This window comes from Sinohyriopsis cumingii, chromosome 2 (assembly GCF_028554795.1).
Source record: "Sinohyriopsis cumingii isolate HCF-2022 chromosome 2, ASM2855479v2, whole genome shotgun sequence".
Classification (NCBI taxonomy): domain Eukaryota; kingdom Metazoa; phylum Mollusca; class Bivalvia; order Unionida; family Unionidae; genus Sinohyriopsis; species Sinohyriopsis cumingii.
The window spans coordinates 62,024,312-62,037,754 of NC_142962.1; positions in this window are offsets into that span (position 1 = coordinate 62,024,312).

Sequence of the window (13,443 nt, forward strand, 5' to 3'; positions counted from 1 at the left end):
CCTTCCCCAGGAACAATTAGCAGACTGCGGTGCAGTCAGAAAAAAGTGGCACATGCACAATTGTGCGCACGCCACTATAATTAAACTCAGCAACAACAAAATACTCAATCCAGGAAATAAATATTATTGAGCTCAACCCTGTGTCGTTTGCTGTCATCTCTGTCAACACTGCAGTTTCCAGTCTCTCCCTCTGGCAAAAATCAGACACTGCAACTCTGTGGAAAAAAGAAAACAATAACATCAGATATGGAGCAAGATGATGAAGCAACATTTAATCTACTAAACTGTGAGCTAATTGGAGAGTTTGATAGAGACATGGCTGAGACATCTGTAAATGAAAATGATCATTGTGTTAGGGAAAACAGATTTGTACACCATGAGCCTGATGATATACTGAAATTTATAGAAAGTAAGCAGAATGCAAACACTTTAAAAAAAGACACTCTTTGATGAAAGGCTAGTGATAGAATTCTTGCAGTCAAAAAATGAATTCAGAAATTTACACAAGATACACCCATCTGAATTGGATCAGCACCTGGCTGGTTTTATACTCAGTGTTAGGAGAAAAGATGGATCTGAGTTTGAACCGAACAGCTTAAGAAGCATCATAAGCTCCATTGATTGCCACCTTAAAATATATTAAAAAAATGAAAGAAAAGGCAAATATTACAGAAAGAAAGAAATTAACAAACAAGTAGCCGAAAGTACTTAACGTACAGTTTGTAAACAGCTACTCAAACATTAGTGAAAAACAACAATAAGACGTACTATAATTACCTGAGCAACACAGGCCACCAAAGTAATGATGGTGTCACCCCCACCCACCCACCCACCCACCCCACAACAAAGAAAATTCCAACTGCACAACAACAAACTGTACTATATCAAGTTCCCAAACGTGTAATATTCAGCAGAATCAGATTATCAGCAACCCATTCTATGGATCAAACATCACCGTACAAAATATGTTTGTCATCAACGAGATCCCTAACTGGGTCAACTTCTTTCAACAGGCGAATTCTCAAACGGGGCCCACACAGCAGAAACGTAGGAGAATTATTGAAAGTGACACTGACAGTCAGTAGGAATAGAGAAATATGGACATAAGCGATATCAATGAAATGTAGTTACGGTTAAATTGTTTAATTACCTATTGTTCCTTCATTATTTTGATGTTTCTGGCTCGAATCGTACTGTTGCTATAGATGCAAATGGCCGCCCTGTTACTGTTCATGACAACGAACGCTGCAAATTCAATGCACATTATTAAAAATAGTTTGAATGTTAACTATCAGCCTTGTGTTTTCATTTTATTTAATATTGCTAAAGAAACATATAGCAATTAATATGAATGAAGTGTACAGAAAATTAGGAATCACTACAGAACTTCTTTTTTGAGCGTACATATATGAGGGCTGTTAAGAGTTCACTCCCCTAAAGTGCACTGTTTGTGGCCGTCGGTTTTATCTCCCATATAAAATGAAAACTTTGATGTGGTATAAATAAAATATGTGTATATTATGTACGCTGTATCAATGATATACCACTCGTTGTACAAATTTTTCATTCAAAGGAAACTCGGGCAAGCCTCGTTTCCTTTGAATGAAAAATTTATACATCTCGTGGTATATCATTGATACAGTGTACATACTATACATATATTCTCTCTCTCTCTCTCTCTCTCTCTCTCTATATATATATATATATATATATATATATATATATATATATATATATATATATATATATATATATATGTGTGTGTGTGTGTGTGTGTGTGTGTGTGTACTTACCCTATTATTTACAGCATCCTTTTGCTAAACATTTTGCAACGTAAAAATACGTTTAATATTTACTTCGCGTAAAAAAGTAGTCTGACTATACATTCCTGTTTGTTTGTACCCCCTATCAATTTCAATAACGAAAACGTTTAATGTGATAAAAAGCGCAAAGAACTAAGTCAACTGAATCATTGATTTATAATTTTTAACCTGGCTTGACCAGAATGGCACTTATACTGGAATCCCCTGCACATTGCATGCTAAACGGACTTTCTATACTAACACGGCGCCATATTGCGTATACTATGGGCTAGTTTATTTCCCTCAGACAACATAATCACTTAGTTCATCCTGTTCGGTAACTGCCGGATAATTCCGTAAATTACTTAACATTGAGGGAGTGGAATTATATCCCTCTTTGCACACATGAACATAGAAATTAAACCGCTTTTTAAATCCACGTGAAAAGCAAATTTGTTGTTGTCATTCTTTTTCCTTGCTTGATTCGACATTGTAAATATCGGAAGCTGACGACTTATGTATGTACATCTGTAGTCGTGCACACCCCTTTGCTGAGAATGGACTTGTCCAGGAACTGGAAATGGATCTCGAGCATGTCTGTCTGTTATATTGAAAACTTCCGTTAAGCATGAAACGCGCAGACGATGACGGTGCTAGGGCCACTCTACTCACAGCCAGGTTAGAAGTTATAAATTAATGAATGAATTGACTAAGTTCCTTGCACTTTTTTATTCAATTATTGAAATCGGTAGGGGGTACAAACAAACGGGTTGGTATAGTCAGACTATAGTCTTTGTTTGCATATAGTTAAAAATGGCCTTATGCGCCTCGTCGAAAAATCTTATTCCCTTGGCAATTTAGAAAGAATGAAGAAAGAGAGGAAAAAATGGATAACACTGTTTTCAAAATATCTGAATCGTTATTATTCTGGGAATTTTTTTTAAGTATAATAATGATGAAATAATATAGCGCACTCTAGAAATGCGGATCTAATTGCTCACGCGTAGCGATACGAGTAGTGAAGCGGTGCAATATACGGACAATTGGAAAATACATTATAGACACACACCCCGGGCCGGTATACGGACAAGATGTATACGGACAATGGAAAACCCAGTCAAAAAGGTCTTGGGCCTGTATACGAATGAAAGGTTGGGGTGTTATATACGGACAATAAGAAGAGAACAGGGAAGGTGACGTCACAGTACTGAAGATGGGTAACTGTTGCAAGGAGCTGACCTCAATCGACCAAACAGCGGGGGTAAAAAACATAGAACTCTTGGCGGGAACGGTGCTGGCGGGACACATACAGAGATAACACCAACAATAGACATTATACAAACAAATATACAACTAAAAAAAATTAGGCAAGAAAGCAAATCTTTTCGTGGCAAATCTACAACAGACAACATTGAAACAACCATACAACTAACTATATATAAAAAAATTAGGCAAGAAAGCAAATATTTTCGAGGCATATGAGTGGCCCTGAAAAGGGCCTTTGCTTTATTGTTAACAGCATTCCGTTAACATAGAGAGCAATTCATATATCTTCTCCTTTTCCTCAAACTTCTTCTGACTTCTGGTCCGTAGATGAGAACTCTCTTCAAACAGCCTTGTCTCCCCGCATAAAATCTTCTTTTCCAAACGCTGGTATCCGTAATCCTGATCCTTGTCCATGATGATTTCCCACACATGGGTAAGTCCATACGGAACAGCATTGATGATACGAGAGTAGATGATTCTACGTTTGTCCACATCTTGTGACGAGAACAGGTGAAGGGAATGGAGTGAACTGCGGTTCTTTATAGGGCAAGTGCGAATCGAAACGGATTGAGTTTATTCACCAATCCAAACAGACGTTACAAAATTCAGTCACTTCAATGAGTCAGTCTTGAAATCCGAAGAGAGCGAACTGTGATTTCACATTCCCTATATAGATGCGCTAGCGTCTGTGCGCAGTCAATCCTTGCGATACAGTTTTCAAACATGACGGAAACTAAGAAGACAGTGAATTGGGGTGCACCTGCCGATGAGACGAGAAGCGATGGGATAGCAACGGGTACCAAAGTCAACACAGGCTTACTTCCAGAAAAGGCCGATTTTACTTGGGATTAAGTCGATTTTCTTTCTTCGCAAGAATTTGTTCTGGTACCAGTACCTTCGCCACCTTCTCCTTCTTTACCACATGTCGAGGATTTTAAACAGAAACAGAAAGAAGAATTGGATAAATTTTTACAATAGTAGAAAGAAGCAGAACAAGATGTTCTCCTTCAACAACAACAGCGAGAAGAAGAGAAGGCAAGAAGGAAACGATAGGAAGAAGCAGCATAGAAGAAACAGGGTCTAGGAGAGAAGGAGAATAATGAAAGCCAAACGGTAACGGTACTCTTACACATTTTAGCAGAATTAAGGAGTCTGAAACAAGTATATCAGACTTCTTTATTACGGAAAAAGACCTTCTCGAGCCAAACAAGCCAGTCCTGTTACTACGCCTGCGAGACCACCCCTAGTGATTTCTACCAAGTAGGCCTTGGCCGTGGAAAAGGCTTAAGGCAGTTAGAGATGATTACGTCCCGTTCCTGAGTTGTTGTTTTTTAAACAAACAAATACCGAACGGTCCTTTTCAGGTCCACCCACTTCTCTCGAAAATAGATATTATTTCAATTGCCAAAATCAATTAAAACTCAAAAGTCCTTTTTTTTACCTATGATGTACACGTGTGAGTAACTGAGTGCGTGAATGTAGGTCCATATTCTAAAAAATCAAAACCAAGAGACACATTCGTTTTGTGACTGTTCTACTCTGGTACAAATTTTACAATCCAATTTACAACAAAACACAAGAGTTTGAAAAGTTTATAGACTTCTTCTGTGTCTTTGTTCACTTTCTCTGTTTTTTTTAATTTTTTCACTTTCACAGTTTGTCTCCTCTTCTTCCTCACGTTCTCCTCGTTTTCTTTTCTTCTTTTTTTTTCTCTTTCTGCACGTGTTTGGGTTCTTCTTTTTGGGAGGGTACATCTTCTTCTTTCTGTTCGGAACCTGCCTCACCCTCTTGCTCCTGTTGTTTCGTATGGCATTCTGAAGACCAATGTCCTTTTTCTTTACAATGATAATAGGTATCATGACTGTTGTCTTTTCTGACACCTGTTTTTCTTTTTCGACGGTCTGGACACTCTGAAGACCACTGTCCTTCCTTTTTACAGATATAACAAGTATCTTGACTTTTATCTCAAATGGAGGGGGAGTAGCCCGTCGGCTTGTCTGAAGAAAATTGTCTTATGACACCTCGCAAAGCTCTGATCAAAAGTTTGATCTGTGTGGGCTATTCCATCGTTCTGCTCGGTTTGAGAGTGAAATGAATATTGGAATGGAAGACATACAGCCGTTATATATATGCTTGTCTGACATGAATATAAAGTACCACATGGCGATTAAAATGTAGTCATTTGTCTTTTTGCAGTCAAGATGAAACGATCGCATCATTTCGTGGAGAAAGGAGAAGTAAGTAAGAGGTAGAAACGTGATTTATTGCCTCTCACAGTAGCCGAGGTCTTGGCACAAATTCATGCCCGTGATTTCAAAGATGACATGAACGAGCCAGAATTTAGACCCAGAAAATCTAACCTCAGCCAAAGTTCACCACCATTAGTAAACCCTAAAAGTACTAACACATTCGAGACAGAAAAGCGCTCCTCTTGAAAATTTAGAACGACGACTTACACTTATACGGTAAACTTTCAAGTCCAACGTGCCACTGGGAAAAGCAAAGGGCTTCATCAGCGAGTAGAGGGATTCTTTGTTAACCACTCTGAAACGACGTTGTGAAGCCAAAGAAGACGATCGTTTGAGACATTCCATTCATCACGACAGTCTGAAGTCCCCCGTTTGGATCGAGTTTAGCAGCCCAGCAGAATTGACACCTTCCAAAGTCATTGAGAAGATTCAACGCGTACAACAATGTGACTATGGCCATAGCAATCGAGAGCAACACAAGCATTGTGGATCGAAATGCTCAGTATATTTGGCCTCTCAACCCTTTCTGGACGAAGGACAAGAAAGAGGACATTGCCCATCTTGCCAGTGCACTTTTGTCAGCCCTAAATGTTACCAACAATATTTGAAGACGCAAGGTTCACAGCTGCAAAGTGCTTGTCAACTCCTGAGATTGTGCCCTACTTGTGGACAAGACATTCGTGCCAATAATGTCAAGGCACATTTATGTTCAGGAAAGAACCGATGTCACATTTGTCACCAAATCGTGGACTTGGAACACCAATGCTACATTCAAAAATACCATGCGAAACATCAAGAGGAAGACAATGACCAAAAGAAAGGCAATTTTATCTTTTTCTATTTCGAATGCGTGCAAGAGACTAGCATTCACAGTCCTAATTAATGCGTGACTCATCGAGCGTGCAAGAAGTGCATCCAAGAGCCTTACTGTAGTCATTGCCCTTACTGCAGAAAGATTCCTGGGGGACGTGAAAAAATCTTCCAGGAACCTAGCACACTAGCCGATTTCGCCTAGTGGATCTTAGATCCCATCGACGAGACGTGGACACAATAGGACATCGAAAGTTATGGAGACTGTCATCGCCATACCAAGTTGATGTCTTACAATTTCTCAGGTTACGATGGACAGTTTCGTCTCAGTTTCTTCTCAGATAATATACTGAGCAAAGTAGCCAACGTCCAAAAGTGACTTTGAACGGAGCCAAAATCATTTCCATTGCAAGTGGGACAAGTGCAGTTTAAAGATTCGATGAGTTACTTGGCCATGCCATTGAGCCAAATGCCTAAAAAGTTTGGAATCAAAGAAGTGACTAAAGGTCATTTTCCGCACCTTTTTAATACGGAATCCAATCAACACGCCGTTCTACTCCATTTGCCTGAGGCTCACTACTACGACCCCGACAACGTGCGCACCGAACACTTGGTACCAGGCTCACGCTCTGATCCCTTCGACTTTCAGAAAGAAACGTTAAAGTATTGTCGTTCAGACATAGACATTTTAGGGCGTTTGCTATGGAAAATTTCGAGAACTGTTCTTGGAACACAGAAGGATCGATCCTTTGAAAGAAGCTTGTACAGTTGCCAAAGCGTTTTCCTTAGTGTACCCCAACGATTCATACCTGACAAAACACCCTGGCTGTTATCAGCCCTAAAAGGACAAACTTTGTCAAACGTCAATACTCAGTCAAAGCCCTAGGATGGCTACATTACTTGTGCGACAAGGAAGACAAATGGATCCAACACGACCGCAATGGGGAAGACGAGAAGACCATCGGAACGTATTCTGTGGATGGCTTGAACTTAGAAAACCCTCAAATCGTGTACGAGTTTAACGGTTGCTTATTTCATGGATGTCCCCTTTGCTACCATCAATATCGCACGAAAAATAAGTTTTTGGCAACGGACCATGGAAGACTTGTACCACGACAATTGTCAGCGACGGCTGAAGTTAGAACTGCAAGTTTACCAAGTGGTGGAAATGTGGGAACACGAATACGATCACCGTTTGAAACCCGATCCCGTGTTTGAACGCATCGTGGACAGTTACCGCCTGGTGGACCCACTGAACCCGCGGGATTGTTAGTACGGAGGACGGACGAATGCCACATGTTTTCGGTACCACACTGATGAAAAGAAAGGAGAATAATTAAAAAATTGGATGTGTGTTCGCTGTATCCTTACGTGTGCAAATATTGTCGCCTCCTTCAGGGCACCTGCAATTGCTGATGGAAAACATTGATCAGACAACATTCGACATCACGAAGGGTTGATCAAGTGCAAAATCGTGCCTCCCACCGTCTTGTACCATCCCTTTTACCTTACCATTGCCAAGGGAAACTGATGTTTCCCTTGTGCCGTACTTGTGCCGAAACGTGCAATCAAGACCGACCTTCTCAACATATCCAAGAAGAACGCGCCTTGACTGGAACGTAGGTCACTGTAGAATTGTTCAAAGTGCTGGACCTGGGATGCCATCTGTTAGAAGTGTACTAAATTTACCACTTTCCCGAGACAGAAAAGTACCACAATAGCGACGAGACTCAGAAAGGCATTTTCGCAGACTACGTGGATGCCTTTATGAAACTGAAACAAGAAGCCAGTGGCTCTCCTTCCTGGTACCAAACTCCCGAAGACCAAAAGAAACTCAAAGAGAAATGCTGGGAGCAGGAAGGCATTATTTTAGACCACGTCAAGAAAAACTATAGCAGGCGATCGTTTGTCAAAGTGATGTTAAATTGCTTGTGGGGTAAAATGGCACAACGACCGTGTTTACCCAAGACAGAGTATTTGACAGAACCGTCCCGCTACTTTCAGATGATTCACAACAAAACCAAATACATGAAACACGTGGACGTCCATCTGACGACTTGTTCCTGGTCAATTACGAAGAAGAACTGGAATTTGTACTAGCCACCGAATGTGGAAATGTCATCATTGCGGCTTACGTGACATTCCATGCTCGCTTAAAATTGTACGAAGCTTTAGAACTGTTAGGTGATCGCGTCGTTTACTTTGACACGGACAGTTGTATCTGCATCCATCGCCCGGGTCAACGTCACCCTGATATCGAAGGAGACCTTTTAGTAGCCTGGACAGACGAGCACTCCGACGACAAGATTCCAAGTTTTGCTAGTGGTGGTCCCAAAAATTACGGCTACGAATACCGTGACCCACAAGGAGAAGTGCACACCGAGTGTAAAGTAAAAGGATTGACTCTCAGTTATTGCAACAGTCGAGTGGTGAACTTTGGCGTATTGAATAAAGCCTTGCAGTCTGGACAGGATGGAACATTTAAAGTGACCATATAAGAACCGCACAAGATTGTACGTTTACCCACTCACCAAATTGTCAATCGACCCTTGGAAAAAATGTATCAGATCTTTTACCAGAAACGAGTGAGGCTTCCCAATTACTTCACTTTACAATGCGGTCACGTCGATATTGGTCAACATATAAAAGGGGACAACGTCCAAGGCCGATAGTTCATTGTCATTACCAAGACCAAGAGAGAAAGGTAAATCCATTTAAACAGACATCATTCAGGTTCGGTGATTCTGAAGTGGAGTGCGATGCTGTACCTTTCGATGAGAGCGATGCCGTACTCTGTAACCTCTGTGCAGTAAAGCATCATTGGAACTTTGTTATAACTACTACTAACACTGCCACTACACCTACCATGGAAAGGAATGTTTGTGCGTGTCAAACCTGATGGATGCTAAAGCGGTGCCACTCGTTATCGTGGACTCTTTAATGGTTTTCATGGTCAATGCCAACCTTCACGTGACACCATGTAGCTACCACCGACGGATGTTATCCATCCGGTCTCCGCATCGACACTCAAATCAAAAAGCAAATCATTTTTAAACCTGGAAGTAGAGGATCTCTAGGAGGTGTCATCATTCGCTCCCTCTTAGAATGGGATCCTAATGCCCCCGAAGTTCTCCCTGAGAAGAAAGCCACTCACAAAAAAAGCCAAACGAGCCCCAAGAAAGAAAAACTGCATTGGTGGCAAGACCAGGTCACAAACCCAGAAAGAGACAGGCCCACAGAAAAAGAGAAAGAATAGTACCCCGAAAGAGAAAATCCCCCAGAAAACAGCTTCAACCTGCAAGAAAGGCACTTCGGTCAGGACGCAACCTTACATTCGCAAACCACAACGTGAAGCGACGGTGACCACGTCTCCAGTAACCTCAGGTTCTTCCACCTCTCCGTTGTTGGTGATGCTAGCGGAACCCAATTTGACACCCGTTCTTCCTCATGTGATGAAACAATGAAAACCCGCGTCTCCCAACACTTCTCCTACAGTGGCGACACCTTCTTCCTCTTTACCTCAGTAGCAGCTGCTCACAAAGTACCTGCTCATAAAATCAAAGTCCTAGAGAGATCGGGCATGTTACAGAGTTTACTGGATTTTTCCAAGCAAGAACTGTCCCGATTTAGTACGTTGCGAACCCCTCCACAACGCGTGATGCCTATCATCAAGTTGATACGAACTTAAGCCAATCAGTGGCTACGCGTTCAATTATAATAAAAAAACCTGAGATAAAGAATGGGAATCAGTGTTTTGTGCTCCTGAGCACACAAAGATGTCCCCCCCGAAGCCATCCCTCTTCTAAAGAACAGGAAAGGACGGCCTCCTCGTTTAGTCAAACATGGGGACATGTTGTCTGTCCTGTCCAAAGCTTCTCCGCCCGCGCGAAAAAAAAACTCATTCAAACCGCCTCCAAGGATGTCATCAACACCGTGTGCGATTGTTGTTTGAACGTCTTGAAAGTCACAATAACTTTGTCTATACACCAGAAAACAATGCTCAGCCAAACATCGTCACGTTCTTCCCCAAATGGTTAAAAAGAAAATACCCATACGTCATAAGAAGACGATGTTGGTAAAACGCGGAAGAATTTTGCTTCTTTTATTAGGACCCTTGCCGAAAGGAGTATTGGGAATAGTCCTGAGGGGACTCGTGGGAGCAATATAAAACGGAGCAAGAAGATAAAAAGAACCTCTGAAGTCCAAAGATCTCAGACGTGACCTTTGAAATCGAATGGAAGGACGAAAATTGGCTTTAGTGTCTTACAAACGATGGATGGAATACCATCGTTGGCAAAAACAATGGTCACAACATTTGCCTCCAAAAAAATTCAAATTTGACCGAGATGTCCAAGTTACAACACGACTTACAGTCGCTGATGGATCGCAACGATTTGTCCGAAACAGAAAAATCGCAAAACTACGGTGAGCTTTTGAAACGACTACAACTCTTCAACCAGAAATATTTAGACGAAACTCTAAAAGATTTTAAGACCTTGATGACAAGTTCATCACCCACGCCACCACCACCACTCCCAACAGTCAAGACAGACGCAGCCCCACGAATGCATGAGGAAGAAGAGGTACGAGAAGTCTTTCAAACACAGTCAGCAGTTCCCATTCCTAGCAAGACTGCAGCGCCCTTGTTGATCCCTTCCCCCACACTCCAACGAGAAGAAATGAAAGCTTGGGTTAAAAAGGGAAACATTCTCCTGCGACACAAGTGAAAAAGAAAGAAGGGAAGCCAAAAGTAAAAAAAAGAAAAGAAGACCAAAGCCATTCCATGACCACATCCACCACCACACTACCTTCGAGTTCTACTCCAGTGCCTATCGGACCCTTAAAGCCGTTTCCAAACCACCCTTTTCCCCGTCCAAAGTAGAATTAGCCAAGAGTGGGTGACTTATAAAAAAGAATGGAGAAGGTGTTAGCCAGCATTTACTACGATCAATCCCATCCTGCAGGTTACGGAGTAGTTCAGACCTTGTATCGTTCAGCCAAAACTCGTCTGAAAAGTCTCCGTTTACCTCAAGTGCAACAGTGGTTACAAGAACAAGTCACCTACACTTTACACAAACCCATTCGACGATGTCTCTCATTTGGCTACCTACAATCGTGGCTACAAATATTTGTTTTGTGTCATCGACGTATTTTCGAAATTCGCCTGGGTCGTGCCATTGACTTCAAAATTGAGCAGTCGGTTAGTACGAGCCATCTAACTTTTGTTGAAACAAAGTGGTCGGCACCCTCTTCGATGGCAAACCGACAAATTTACCGAATTTCTGAACCATGATTTCCAAAAAGAATTAAAGGAACGTGACATTCATTGTTTCACCACCGAGAATCCCGAAACCAAAGCCATCATCGTGGAACGTTTTCAACGCACCTTGAAAGAACACATGTGGAAATATTTTACGCATCACCACACTCTCGAGTACTTCGACGTCCTACCGCACTTGGTTCAAGCATACAACCAATCTTACCATCGAAGCATCGTACGTGCCCTGCAAGAAGTGAATCCCTACAACGAAGTGCTCGTTTCCGAGCGCCTGTTTGGTATGTCCCCAACAAAAATGGAGTGTTGGCAGTAGGAGATTGCGAGTGCGTGGCCGTCATCCTACCATCTATAAAATGGAAGACATGAACGGGGAAGTCTTAAAAGAAACGTTTTACTTGCCCGAGTTACAACTCATCACCAAACAAAAAAGACGAAGTGTACTACATTGAAAGAATTCTCGAACGCAGAACCCGAAAAATAGAAAAACGCCGTGTCAAAGAAGGTAAAGGTCGTTGGAAAGGATATAATAACAGTTTTGATTATTGGATCGACCCTTCGCAAGTCATCGACTAAAAAAAGAAATGATCATCATGCCCTTCCACACAACCTCAGCTACCGGTACCACTGCAGTGACCACTCCTTCACCGAGTTCTTCTCTGCAAGATCTACAAAAGCAACCCTTGTGGGTGTGATGTAGAGAACGTGTGCCTAAAACGCAAATCGTCCTTTTCTGCCAAATCTTGTGGTGCAAGAACAACATTTTGGTCGGAGACACTCCTCTGACTTCAAGTGACCCCTCGAACAGCCGTAGAACCCTGTAATTATGAACAACAACAAATATGTTACTTAACGTTACCCAGTGATTGTTCCATTGAGGTATTTTAACGTTACCCAGTGATTGTTCCATTGAGGTATTTCCCAATAACACTTTGTTTTGTTACACGGCCAAATTACCTCAAGCCATCCAATTAGATCAAGAAGCCCATTGGGAAGTGGCTTTGGTGGAAATCATTCGTCCGACACAAATGAAAATTATCTCTGAAACTCAAAACAATTTCGAGGTCGAAGTTCTGGATGAAGTAGTGCAACAAACCATGATAAACACTAAACTACATCAAAAATTCACTACGAATCGACCAGTACCTAACATTACTCGTACATTGTGCATCTATCAGTTTAAATTTAACTAAGGACATTATTTTAGTGGTCAACATCTGGTGGTCGCGATTGCTGAAAGATTCAATACAGCATTTTACAAAGGTCTGACCAAACTGAACAAGCGTGTCACCATCGAGTACCATAAAGCGAAGCGGCGCCTACTGATGAAATTTGAAAGTGAGTAAAAAATAGAGGTTTTAGATTTTGCCCTGAATAGTATGATAGTTTGGGAGGGGACCTCAAGATGGTCAAGGATGTCAAGAACATAAGAGAACAACCAATAATTGACAACAACTCGAAATTTGTGAAAGATTTTCATTCCCCGGTAAAAGTGAACCAAGGACTGAATTTGATCTTTGTGTACTCCGATGTGATGGAGTACAACGTGGTGGGTCACACCTCCGTACCGTCAATACGTATCATTCCTTTCAAAGTAGATTCTGCCACGAATGCTGACGAGGAAGGTGGAAACACCTATCACGTTCACCGCGAATGTTTAAACCCTCACTATTTACCCGTCAGTAAGTATTATACTGACACTGTAAACATTCCTATAAAAGAAGATCTGGGACAAAATATTCCATTCACCAAAGGGAAAGTCACGGTGAAACTCCATTCTTCAAAAAAAGATTCTCTAACGACTCATTAGTCATGTATCTAGTGTACCGAGGCATCGCTTGACAGCGAGGACATGGTTTAGGAGATATGCCGAAATCAGCCTTTCGTTCGGTGGGCCCAGTTTTGAAACCGATGGTGACACAAGGATTGTACGCTTTGAAAGAAGTCGCGTTGACGCAAGGCAAATAATTTCTCCAAAATGTTATCATCGACAAAACAATACCCTAAAGAAGCATTCTTGAGAGCAGGCAAAAATGTCTTG